Raw genomic sequence first — 12,999 nt, 5'->3', positions numbered from 1 at the left:
TTATCCAATCTAAACCTCCCCTGGTGCAACTTGAGGCTGTTTCCTCTTGCCTGTCTCTTGTTCCCTGGGAGCAGAGCCCGACCCCTTCTGTGCACACTTGCACTACTGGGATCTTTTTTTTTTTAAATCAACATTTGTCTTTTTTTTTTTTATTTGCACTCACCAACTTGCCACCTTCTCTTTCTCCTCAGGTATTAGGTTCACATGAGGAAGCTGTAAGTGGGTTAAATTACTGTTATTTAAGAAATCAACCTGCCCAAAGACTCTTTGGCAGCTTTCCATGCATAGCTATGATTTTCCTTCATCATAAACACCACGTTTGATACAACTTGATCAGGCTGACAGATGACAAGATCTGTTAATTACATCTTCTTACTTTTAAATATTAATTGCATTAATTCTAGGCTTAATTTTTAAATTTTCTTCTCAGAGTCCCTAATCTTCACCTGTACCTTGGCTGAAGGCTAACACATGATTGGAAAAAAAGTGAAATGGTGAAATACGAATTCCTTGTATTAAGAAAATAAATGCAACACTACTTAATTCTCTCCCTCTCACAAGGAAAAACAAATAAATATTTACCAGTAGCAAAATGATTTTTTAAAACATGTTTGTAATATGGGGCAATTAATATTCTGTTTGAAGTTTGACTCTTTTATGACTCTTCAGTGTATGTTACTCCATTAATCAGAATTTTAGTATTTGTCTAACAGATGGTTCAAAAATCATCAACATCTTCCATTATGTCTCAGTTTCCTTCACTTGGTCCATATTATAAAATAATGGAATCATTTAGTCTGGGGCATCTAAGAACTGCAGAAGATATACCCTTTCCAAATCCAGAGGAACAACCACATTGGAGAAAAGGTTAAAGGGCAAGCAGACTTGCTACATCAGAAATATAAGAAGTGGGTATTGGGAGCCATAGCGGTAACAGGTGTCTCTTTAACATTTTGTTGCTGAACAAGCATTATGTAGAAAAGATTTCAATTCAACTGCTCAGATTGTTGAAGCTGGGCAGCCATGAGTAGGAGTGAGTGGTAGGTAAAAATCATCTTAATAGAGACATGATTTTCTGCATAGAATAAACTTAATAGTTATTGCATTTGACTTTTTTTTTAATCAGCCTCAAAGAAAGATAAAATCTCATAGGTCAAGCTGCTACTCTGTAAAGATACAGGTATAAATTTTTCGGGGAAAAGCCAAGGTTAATTACTTTTGCATGTTTTCTGTTATATTTCTTTTCCCCTCTGGATGCTTAATGGATAAATGATTGCTTTGTTCAGAGTGCCTCACCAAGATTGAATTGCTTGCATTAGCAAGAATTCAAAGAGAAATTGACATCTGGGAAGGAGCTTAGGAAAGCTTATCTTTTAATTAAATGAAATAAAAAACAACAACAAAAAATAGATGCTCCAGAGTGAGTTTTGAGGATCTGTAGCATATTTCCCAGTGTATGAAACCACTTGCAGTCCTCTTTAGCGGAAACTGCAGATGTTTTGACTCGGTGCTTTTCTCATGCAGTTCATCCTTGTCCATCTCATTCCAAAAAAGCATGTAACAGTTTTTTCCTACAGACTCCCACAAAACTTCAGACAGATTATTATTGCTTCTCAAGCTGAAGCCTCCACATTCTCCCTAGCCCTTGACACATTTGAGAGCTTCATTGCTACCTTCATTTCCTGGGTTCAAAGGGCAGCCTTTTCAGGTTGGCGCAATTCCCTGTTGTTTCTTCATTTCCTCAATTGAATTATGCTCTCAGCAATTTTTTCCCCCTAGAGATTTCTGGGAAGCTGTCATGAACGGATTCTGACACGCTAGCGGTTTAATGTCCTAATTGGTTCTTAGTTGGGAACTGGTCTTCTAGCCTGCCTGCTTTTTGGAAATGTCTCGAAGAAATTTCACTAAGTTTGCAGATTTGTATATCTCCTATACAATGTCTCTTGGAAGAGCTTCTGAAGGAACTATTGCTTATCAAGCTCTCTATTTGGTGTCCTGAAAGATAATAATTACAATAGTTCTGTCTCATTTGAGCTTCCCAAAAACTTTTCTTCCGGTTAGTTTTCAAAGTGCAAGATCACGGTCCTTGAAAAAGCCATCCCTCACTGACTATTCTTTTAAGTGACGTCTTTGTCTACTTTTTCATCATTTTGGTGTCAGTCACCATCAGTTCAGGTATGGCCTTTTTAATCTTGACAGAGGCCTGGCCAGCCTGTTAAGGCAGATGTTTATGTTAAAGAATATGCCTGTGATGCAGGCAACCAAAACTCTCTTTACTTGGAAACATCCCAGCAACCATCAGTCACTTTCTGCAGACAGCTGGGGCCTCCTCCGGTAGAACCACTTCCTGTGGTTTCTTTCCTTGCAAGTTTCCTCCTGCTACACTTCCAGTGAATGAAATCTGAAACTCCTTTGCTGGAATCACAGAATCACTGAGATTGGAAAAGATCTTTAAGATCACCAAGCCAAACTGTAAAAGAAGCTGTAGGTTGTTTTTCCCTGTAAATGCAAAAAATTAGATTAAAACAGAGCTTCCACTCTCCTGTTGAGTGCTCCAGACCTTTGGGACAGCACCTGGTTATTGGAGAAGGCAGAAGCTTTTCTTCCATCTGTATGAATGATGAAGGCAAAGTTCTCTACCTCCCACCCATTTCTGTGGGATGAATCACCTGCTCAGCTCTGTATGACCCTACTCCAATCCATAGCTGTAATGTAGAGAGAAGGTGTGTCCTGGTTGGATTTTTGTGGTGGTCTGCCTATGTCCTGTGTCACATGAAGGTGACTGGCACATGTACTGTAAGGACACCTGGCAGAATGAGGTGAAATGAAGCTTTGGAGATTCCAAAGCTCGCCTTAGATTGTGCCCAGATGTGCCAACAGGCACTGGTAGGTCTCATGTGGAAGTGGCAGGCACCTGTAGCCTATAAACTCCCCAAGCAAGGAGCTAGAAGTGGGGGAGCTGAAGTTGTGGGTGCAGTACTTAATCCCTTTGTGTGGGGTGTTCTGCTGATAGCTCTCATACCGGTTCACTCGTCAGTGAACAGCTTACCCAATCTCTCCTGGGCTGGCCTTTTCCCAGTACTAATAAATGGAAGGAAATAATGAAATAAACACAACCTTGTAAAATTAATTAATGCTCATACATGCTGCAAGTGCAATAAGAGACTATAAAAATGTCTCATCTTGCTGATTCTGATGCTGAGTTGAAAAGATCAGAGTGTACCTTCTATTGCCAAAGAGAGAAAATGAATATTGGTGTTAAAAGCAGGTATTCTAGGCTGAATAGGTATGCTGCAAATCTCGTTTTTTTCCCTAACGCTTATAGAACAATTTGCGTAATTAATATGCCTATTTTATAACTCTGTTTCTGTGCATTCTTCCTGACCATTTTAATCGCAGCCGTAAATTCTGCTGTAAGCTGAAGAGGGTAAGGAGGTGTAATAACCTTGGAGGGCGCCCGAGGGACCACTCGCCCTGCCCCTTCACCACGGATTTAGGAGCTTTTGGGGCTCCCTCACCCTCGCCTGGATCCCTGCGGGGCTCCAGCGCAGCCCGACCACGCTTCCCGCATTCCCGGCCGCCGGCTCACGCCGGCGCAGGCGGAGCGGGGAAGGACGAGGGTGGGGAAGGGGCTCTGGGAGGCGCCGAGGAGCAGCCGCCACCGCCGCCACTCGCTCCGGCCCCAGCGAGCCCGGACGCGGCGGAGGAGCCCCGGCAGCACGGTAAGGAGGTGAGCCCTCCGGGAGGAAGAAGGCAAGGGAGAGAGGGAGCTTTTTCTCGTCTGCCTTGCTGATTCCTGCAGGGTTGGCGCGGCAGTCCGCACCCCCTGCGGCACGGCCGCGGCGGGGAGCGGCCGGGCCGCCGAACACGCCTGTGCCCCACAGCTGAGGGGCGACGCCGGCAGCGGCCGTGGAGGAAGGGGCGGCCTGAGGCGGGTGTTCACGGGCAGACGCGGAGCCACGAGCTGCCGGGGGGGGGGGCCGCTCTCCCGCCCTGGCGGTGCCTGGCGGCTTCTGCTGCAGGGCCCACGGCACTGAGCCAGCCGGCCCCAGTCCGCACCCCGGGCGGGCGCGCATCCTCCCCCGGTCCGGCTCGGCGCAGCGGGGCAGGCGCTGCTCCTGCTACCTCCCTCCCCCGGCCGGATACATACTGTCACACCCGGAGTGCCACGAGAGGTTTGTTAATTTTATTTGGGGGGGTTTTATTTGCTTTTGTGGGGTTTTGGGGTTTTTTTTGTTTCATTGTTTTTTGGTTGTGTTTTTTTTTTTTTTTTGTTTTGTTTTGTTGGGGTTTTTTTTGTTTGTTTTTGGTTGTTTTTTTTTTTTGTTTGTTTTTTTTTTTTTTTGCTTGCTTGCTTGATTTTTCTCTTTTCCTCTGCCTCTTCTTTGCCGGGAGTTGCCTGCGTGCTAGGGACAGTGGGGGGCAGCGATTTGGAAACAGGAATTGGAAACGGGGTCGGAAAAGCGGCAATTAATGTAACAACCCGCTGGGGCATGGCGGAGGGAAGAAAAGAAAAAAACCCCAGAACACCCAAGAAGGTAGAAGATGGTGTGGGGGCGAGGGAGAGGAGGAGGCGACGCTGGAGAGGGAGGATGCCCGGGAGGCGGCGGGGCCGGGCCGGCTGCAGCGGCTGCCGCGGGGCCGGGAGGCTCCGGCGGGGTCGTGCCGGGCAGGTACCGCGGCTGGGGAGCCGGGAGCGGCGGGGTCGAGCCCCTGGCACTGGGCGGTACCCCGGGGACGACGGCGGGCCCAGCCCCGCTGGTGCTTCAGTTCTGCCTTGGTGAGTTGATGCCGGGGTGAGACTCTGTGAATGAGGAGAGGATGTGGCGAACGGCTCCCGCCCTACCTCGCCGCAGGGTTGGCTGCCGGTGAGGAGAAATCGTCAGTGCCATACGGTTCAAAATAAAGAAAGATCTAATCTAATTTTTGGGGGAGGGTTGCCTTTTTGTTTTCCTGCTCTTAGGCCCATACGTTGTTTCTGGCTTTTCTTTTTCAATAGAAGTGTGGTGTTAGATAGCGATGGAGTTTTACTCATATGAGGAAAGAGCCTTACTCAGAGCCTTAGTGATGTTTTCTGTCTCTTGATTGGGAAATGACTGGATATCCCTGCTGCCCCCTTCCCGCAGGGCACCACCATCATAAATTTTGGTACACGATCCTGTCAGGATATCTTCGGTTCTCTGGGAACTAGAGATATGTGACCTTGTCTTTTCTTATACAGTCCTTTACAGTAATGTTACTCAGAACAATTTGTTTTTTCGTGTTTGTCTTGGAGCCTTTTAAGGGCATAGCTAGAGAAACAAATAACTAATGACAGACCATTATCTTGTTGGGGGGGAACTAGTAAAACTAAATGGGAGTTAATCCAGAAATATTGCACTATAAATTCAGTCAAAAGGCTAGTTTTGCATCTTTATTTAGACTGAAAGTTTGCTATCTCTGAAGGTCATTTTTAGGCTAGAAAAATGTGTTCCAAAATCCATATCAGCTCTAATCCTGGTTCACTTGAATTTGTATTAAAACAAGTGTACGGTTGAACTATTAGATGATCCCAGAAACATAACAAAATGCAAGGCCTATCAGAAACTTTTAATACCAAAGCTCACATTGTTTTGGCTTGTTAGTTTAGAGTGTAACTTTCTGTGCATGCTGACATTCTGGGAATCTTCATCCCCACTTGTTAAGAAGCTGATGGCACAGAGATCTGCTACTGGAGTTTATTTTGATTTGCACTGCTGTATCAAAAGCATCATAGTTTCCTGCTTAGCTGTAATGTTCTTGACTAGAAAAATCCAAGTTCTGTTTATTACTGAGTTAGGAACTCGTCTTCTCTTGGAAGGAACTACATAGTTTAAAAATTGTTAGTTGCTTTAGTGAAGTTGTAAAATGCCTGTTGCAATGTAGTGCTTTAACCTCTAGATCTATTGTGTTGTTCTGACAACTAGTTTCCGCATAACTATAGTGTTTTAAAACAATTCCTTTGTGTTTTGGGGTGTTTTTCGAAGTTAAAGTCACCATAAATTTCAGTACATGGGTGATGAGAACTGGGGATGAGAAAATTGAGGGGAGTGGGGATGCATTCACTCAAAGGTATCTGAATTAAACACGAAGGAATAGCAGATTTAGGCCAGCCTTCTGCTATATTTGGAGTATGTTTGAGGATGGATCTGATATTGTAACAAAGCTGCAAATCTTCAGTTCTTCCAATTCAGGATTCAAGTTTAATTCCTGCCAAGGCTTGTTTAAATTAGTGGTGGGGAAATGTAGTTTTAAAACATCTTGAAGACCATTTGAGAAAAGACTGAGTAAATAGAACCCAAAGCTGGGAAAAATATATCTAGAGATCAGCTACTAGGAAAGTAATAGGAAATGGCCTGTTAACAGAAGCACAAGGTTTGTGGCTTTGTACAGGAAGCAGCTTTGACTGATAAGCTTCTTGTGGCTTCCCCAAAGTCAGTTCAGGTCTGACAAACCTGAATCTTGGGGAAGTGCGTGACTTGGGAAGATGTGGGAGGGCTGGCAGGGAGAGAAACATGGATGATGACAGGGCAGAAGGATTGTGTCAGGGACTGTTGGCAGTTTGACCAAAGGCACAGAAACTGTCATTTGGCTGCAAGGTGCAGTGGAGAACACAAACAGGTGGTCATTGCCTTCAGAAATCTTCTGGATACTGATGATTTTGAGTCCTGTGGCAGAGTGTAGATCCTTGCTCCAGAGGAGCAGCCTGCATAATTAGACTGTCATTGGAAAAAAGCTTCCCCCCCCAGTACATTTCACATAGAAAGCTCCTAGTTCTGAAGATATGTTTGGAAGAAAATATCGGGAATAACAGCTGCAGGGGACAGTATTAGCATTGTCCTTTAATAATTTTTCGTAGTCCTTTAATTATTTTGCATTATCACTAAGAAAAATTATAGCATTGTTTCCCTAAGGGTTGAATCCACAAAGGAGGCTTAAGAAATGGAAGTTTGAATACTATCCAGTGAGATTAAAATTATCTAAATTATTAGCAGTGGGTCATGGAAAGAGTCAGACATCACCAGATGTAAGAGTCAGACATCACCAGATGTGTCTGGAAATAAGGATAATCCGAAAGTTGTTGACTTCCATGGCTCAGGCAGCTATTTCACACAGGCAGTCCTCGTTTGGGAGCTCTTTACCTGGCCTGTGTGGAGCTGTGCTGGCAACTCCCCAAAACATTGCTCCCTAAATGTGGGCTCCTGCCTGACCAGGGGGTCTGCCTGCCTGCCTTACCTCTGGCTACTCATTCCTGACCTCCTGCTTGGGATGGGACTATTACTTCTGGCCAAATGCAGATCTGCTCTTATTGTTGCTCTTGGCCTGGTTTTGAGTTGGATGAGTTCCTGGGTGTGACTCAATGCCTGACTAAAAAACACTGTGAGGAATCAGTGGAGATTGTGCACTTGGGGGAAGAGCATGCTGCTCCTTGCAGCAGGGGACATTCGCCATCACGAGCTTGCTTGGTGCTGTACTGATGCTTCTGTGTGGCCTCCGGATTTAATTTGACTCCGATCTGGCCAGTCTGGAGAGGGAGGAGAGGTGCGTGCCTGTCTCCAGTCACTTGTTTAGACATACCCTTCAAGGGTCTGATGACCAGAGTCAAAGAGGAAACTATGTCCTTCAAGATAAGACTACAGCAGATGCTTTTTCTTTTATTACAGTTCTTTTCCATTCTGTTTTTGAATGGTAAGCCTATGTTTCCCATTTTTAATGCCAACTGAGGCAGATGTTTTGTCTGTGATATCTTTTGTATTTTTTTAAATTCTTATTTTCATAGTGCTTTAAGGATTTCTTTAGCTGTCTTTGAGTGACGTGTAGTGTTAAAATTACAGCAAACTAGATCTTTACATAGTGAAATAGTAATAGTAGGTATGTAATTAATGTTCTGTGGATAATTACTAAAAACTGGAAACCCTTTCTCCCTCAAATCTGTGACTATATTTGTTGTTAAAGCATGAGGCATATTGAAGGTTTGGCAAAAATACCTGTAATGCAGTTATAATTGTGTTCTGTTCTAAGCTAATATTAGCTGTGTTTTGCAGGAGTTGCTTGAATCTGTTTCTCTTTGTGTGTACCCCTGCTTAGGGATTCTCAAGTGGCTGGAAATCGCATGGGGTTCTGTTCTTCCACTCATGCTTACAGGAAGAGGTATCTTGTGCCTCAAAAATATGCTGTTGTGTTTGACTCCCAAGTTTTCTCCTTCCCAATTGATTTTTCTCCTTCCACAATGTAATTGTGGTGCAACTGTGCCCATAAAATATGATTATAATAGGTTTTCCTCATACTTCAATTAATTTTTAACCCTCTGTACCAATATCCATCTTCCATATCTGCTTTGAGTAGCAGGTGGTTCTCTTGTGGGGTTAACAGAAAAAATATAAAACTTGATGACTGATTGATGCATTCAACAATGGCAAGACTGGTCACAAACCTGGATGCTTACAATATAATTTCTAAAGCCATCTTTTGGCCATGCCTTTGTCCAAGCCCAGATCCATGTTTTATTGTGTCCAGAGGTAAGCAATTTTACCGTGGGGTGCTCTCTGTAAACAAATACAAAATTTTGATTCCAGTTTTGAATGGCTTGTGTTTACCTTGGTAGCAGACTCAGTTTTCAGTGATGTTCTGCAGTGCTGTATAAAATTGGGATTGGCTGGACTGACAGCTTCTTTTTTTGGTTCGTTTGTTTGTTTTCTGTTTTACATTCCTGAAAGAAGCCATAAACGTAATTGTTTGAAGGAAAGAAAGGTTCCCTGATTTATTATAAAGAAGGGGGATTTATTTTGCTGTAGATGGTTCAAAAAGGCCTTTTCTTATTTTGGGGCTGCTGAATATAATTGCACTATTGTGTTACAGCCCTCTAGAATATTCCTTCAGAATGGAAATGTTAATTGACTGCAATTTTGTAAACAGTGGGATAGATAAACAACAAGAAAAAGGTTTTTACAAAGCTATGCAGTTGTATTGTTTTAAGAAATGTAAAGCAAGAATAAGTCTTATGTTGATGTTGAGCCAATAACTCCTCTTTCTGAGGAAAATCTGAAAAATGGATATGCTGTGTAGGAAATGTACCAGGCCTTTCAGGAGTGTAGTTCCTATCCTAGACTTTAGTAAATGCTAAAAGGGAGATTCTTTATTTACTCACAAAATGAGCAGAGCAGTGTTCTAAAATGTTCTTTGGAATGAGTGTAATCTGGAGTTAATGGCTGAGATGGTTACAGGCGGTTTTGATAGTAGCCAGAGGTGGCACCATGTAATGATTCATTGGCAGAATAAGAAATAGTCTGAGTCATGATTTTAGGTGTGATAAGGTGTTTAGCGGTGAGAGCTCAGAGGAGAGTTACAGTTGACTGGAGCTGGTGCTGTGCTCCAGCTGAGGCAGTGTGCCCAAAATGACACCATGACACTCGTGCTGTCTCTTTGTCTTTAGCGGGTTCTTGTTCCCTGAGCATAAATAGGAGTAACTTGGAGAAGGTTGCACCTGTAGCAACATCGCTTTGGCCAAACACATGACACTCAGTGGAAATATATTTTTCTGTCACTGCTATTATTTACACATGAAATAATGTTTTTTTGCCCACTTTTTCTCTTTTGAGGTGTAATGTGAATAGCTGTGCTTCCATGAGGTTTGCTCCCATTGCCATATCACTCTGTGACATGAAGTCATTCACCATTTCTCTGTGTGGGGCTGCAGCATCTAAGATGCCTTCTTCATCACTAGGGCCTTCAGAAGCAGGTGCTGGTGCTTTAAGCAGGGCTCTGGTCTGTGGGCAGGGGTTCAGCACTGGAGCGTGCTCTCTTAGGTACCATCATCTGGCATGGTCAGAAGCAACATGGTCATGGTCTGTGGTGAGTGACTGCCAAACCCAGGAGCCCTGCCCACTCTGGTCCTGGCTGGGACCAGTAAACACGGGGGTGAATTTGTGTCTCTTGTCAGGTGGGCACCCGTCTGCGTGGCCTAGAGCAGCGGCTTGTGTTTAGCTGAGCTTCTGCGGAGAGGCAAAAGCAGTTTGGAGGTAGGATGAAGAGCAGGAGTGAATTGTGCCTGTCCTTTCCTGCCTTTGTGGCAACCAGCAAGATCAGCTGCTTGTTTTCTGGAGAAAGAAAAGGAAAGGAACCACTTCTTCTGCCAGTACCCTGTGGAGCTTCTGAGATGGTGGAGCCAGGGTCTGCTGCAAATCCTTTCAAAACCATATGCTTTTACCATCTTGTCTCTACTTATTGACTAACATGTGGTGTTATTGGGCATTAGTTTTAAAAATCTTTCTGTGTAAGGACAGAAATGGATAGGTTTCTTCTCCAGTCCCATGCTTGAGCTGTGGGTATAAAATGGAGGAGTTTCAGAAGTGCTCTCTTGTGAGGGAGAGTGTGGGGAGGGAGAGAGATAAAAGGAGTTGCCTCCCTGACCTAAATCACTTTCTGATGCAGTGCATGCTCACAGAGCTCTTTTATTTTTGGTATCTGTTGGTCTGAAATGCATGGCATGACTGTTTCAACCTAATTTTAAGGACAATTTTGAGGGTGAAATTTAGTTCCAGAAGGAGCCCTTAGCAAAACTATTGCAAATACTGACATCAGCTTATTCATTGCTTCTGGCTTTAAGTCAAGGAGAGCATCACAGTTCAGGACTGCTTCTAGATTGCCTTTGGCTGTTGAAGTAAATGTCATTGCTGTAAAGGACTCAACTCCTTTGTTGGACAAAAAATTTTTGAAGAGCCTAAGGCTATTGCTCTCCAGGCCATTTGTAAGACATCCAAACTCGTACGAAATGTATTCACATTTCTAAATTGAATGTGACAGACAGAATTATACCCTTAGTTAACCCTCACCTTGTATAACTGCATCCTTGCTGCTTTGCTTACCACCCTACAGACTGCAAAGAAACAACCTGCTTGCTTTTGTGATAAAAGATCTGTTTATGCAGCCTTGGAGCTCTGGTAGCCGTACAGTGTGTGCAGTAGATTCTTCCTTTATTCCTGTGAGAGTAGCTGGAACTTCTCAGCCTAGCTCTTTACATCCCCTGTGATCCTTTCTCCAGTAATGTACATTATGCTTTGATGTGATTCTGCTTCTACTTCCCTGTGAAGCCCTGTTGCAGGAAGAAGTGAAATCCCAGGTCAAAATATTACAGACATTGAATGACACTTCCTTGGGGCCCTCATTCCTGCTATCTTCATTAGACACTCCAGAGCAGTACATTTCTAGTATGTAACAAAATGTCAGTGATCCCCTCTGCATTTCTTTGTGCCTTTCTTTGAATCTGAAATAAAGCTGATGGCACTTGCAGAGATGAGAGAGCAAGGAGCCCAGGAGGGTGTTTATGCCATGCTCTGTTGTGTGTAGCAAAATAACCATCGAATCTTGCACCTAGAGGCAGTACTCAGACCTGCCAGTTCAGTGGAAAAACTTTGTGGTTCTGCAGATAACCAGTAACATTTGCCATAACAGTGTCTAGCTATGATTTTAATTTTTCTTTATTCTTACATTTATGTTCAGTGGGTATTGCCTTGGCCTGTGCATCCTCAAAGCAGCCAGTGGGTTTCTGCTGTACTTGAATTTAAGGTTTCAGGGTACCCTAAACAACACAGTGATTTGATAGGAAATGTTGGATCCTTGATTCATTTCTCAGTTAATATTTTCTCATTTCCCATTTCCTAATATCTGTGTCCTTTCCCAGGCATTTTGGTTTGTTCCTTCACCTAATTCTGCTGCCACTTCACTAAGCTGAGAGAGCTCAGGCTGTGACCACAGAGCCTCGTTTCCTGCTGGAGGTGTATCCCTTCATCTTTGCTTTGGCCTACTCCTGACCCCTCATTCCTATGTAGTGTCAGGCAGACTGCTAGCTGGGTACTAATCTCTTTGACTAAGAGTAGAATGGCACTCATCTCCACCGTGTTCTAAAGCTGTCTGTATTCACTCTAAAATCAGTGCCTTACAGCCACCTGTCTCAAATCTGGCAATTGTGCTGTTTGCTATGGGGTCCAAATCAGCTGATTTGTGGAGAAGTATCAGTTCCTGGTACTGGAATGTTTCATAAATGTGGCCTCAGGTGTTTCAGCCCAGCACTTTTTTCTGCTGGATGTTTGTATTGGCCCATATACAGCTGAGATTGTGTTTCTGCCATTGGGAGCACTGAATTTTCCACCAAGGGGAAAGCCTATTGCTTTGGCTGGGTGCGGGTTTTTCAAGAACTGACTTTTCAAGGCATTGCTTGCAGCTGATAAACTTGTCCACAAAGAATTCCCAGCAAGCAGATGAGGGAGAAAGTGGAACTGTGTGCTTCCAAGATGATGTGATGACACTCCACCCATATTTTAAAGATGAGATCTCTGGACTCTACCAACATAGTAATGCTGTTGAACCACCCGCATATGCAAAACTTAACTGTCATCTGACAGCAAGTCAATCACAGCCTACAGAGGCATCAGTTCCACTTGCACAGGGGATGTGTGTATTAATTCTCAGGTTCCTCTTGGAAACTTTTGCCTGTCAATGCTACATTTACAGCAGCATGGGTTTTCAAGTAATGAATATTTGTGTTTTAATAGTCACCCCTCTGCTGGCGAATCATCAGCAGGCTGAAGTTGCATTAATACTGAACACATTTGTCACATTTCTGGAAGGTCAGAATTCCCCCAGCCCAGGATGCTGATGTCAGCAGGAGGACAGGTTGGTTTGCTCTTGACATTCAATATGATTTTAAACTTCCAGTCTTAAAGGTTGTAGGTTGGCACATCTAGCTGTTGGTATTTAACGTTAAAAATTAGATAAGCACATTAAAAAAAGAGAAAAAATAATACACAATACCAGAGATTCCATTGCTGACCATAGATTGCAGCCTTGAAGATGGGGGGAAGTTCTTGCCTTCTGAAGTGACATAATCTTTGTTTATCAAAACCCAGTTTCTCTGCTTGTCACTAACATTTAATTTCCTTGGCAGCTTAGGTAAGTCTTGTTCTGAGAGATGAAGTGAGGTGA

At 43.6% G+C, this 12,999-nt stretch overlaps 1 protein-coding gene across 4 annotated transcripts in view; it reads left to right on the top strand.

The window, feature by feature from the left end:
* Positions 1-3,497: 3,497 nt before the first annotated feature.
* The window catches only part of LOC131082200 (fatty acyl-CoA reductase 1-like), a 127,430-nt gene continuing 117,928 nt past the window's right edge, over positions 3,498-12,999 (top strand). The window contains exon 1 of one of the 4 annotated variants that reach the window (XM_058021866.1): positions 3,498-3,722. The gene's annotated coding sequence lies outside the window, so the exon portion shown is untranslated. Of the gene's footprint in view, positions 3,731-4,054; positions 4,176-4,712; positions 4,781-12,999 lie in introns of those variants that run through there. The other 3 variants (XM_058021867.1, XM_058021868.1, XM_058021865.1) reach the window with 3 other exon arrangements.

This window comes from Melospiza georgiana, chromosome 4 (assembly GCF_028018845.1).
Source record: "Melospiza georgiana isolate bMelGeo1 chromosome 4, bMelGeo1.pri, whole genome shotgun sequence".
NCBI lineage: Eukaryota > Metazoa > Chordata > Aves > Passeriformes > Passerellidae > Melospiza > Melospiza georgiana.
The sequence above is the reverse complement of the archived record's forward strand: the minus strand, read 5'-3'. Positions and strand labels throughout refer to the sequence as shown.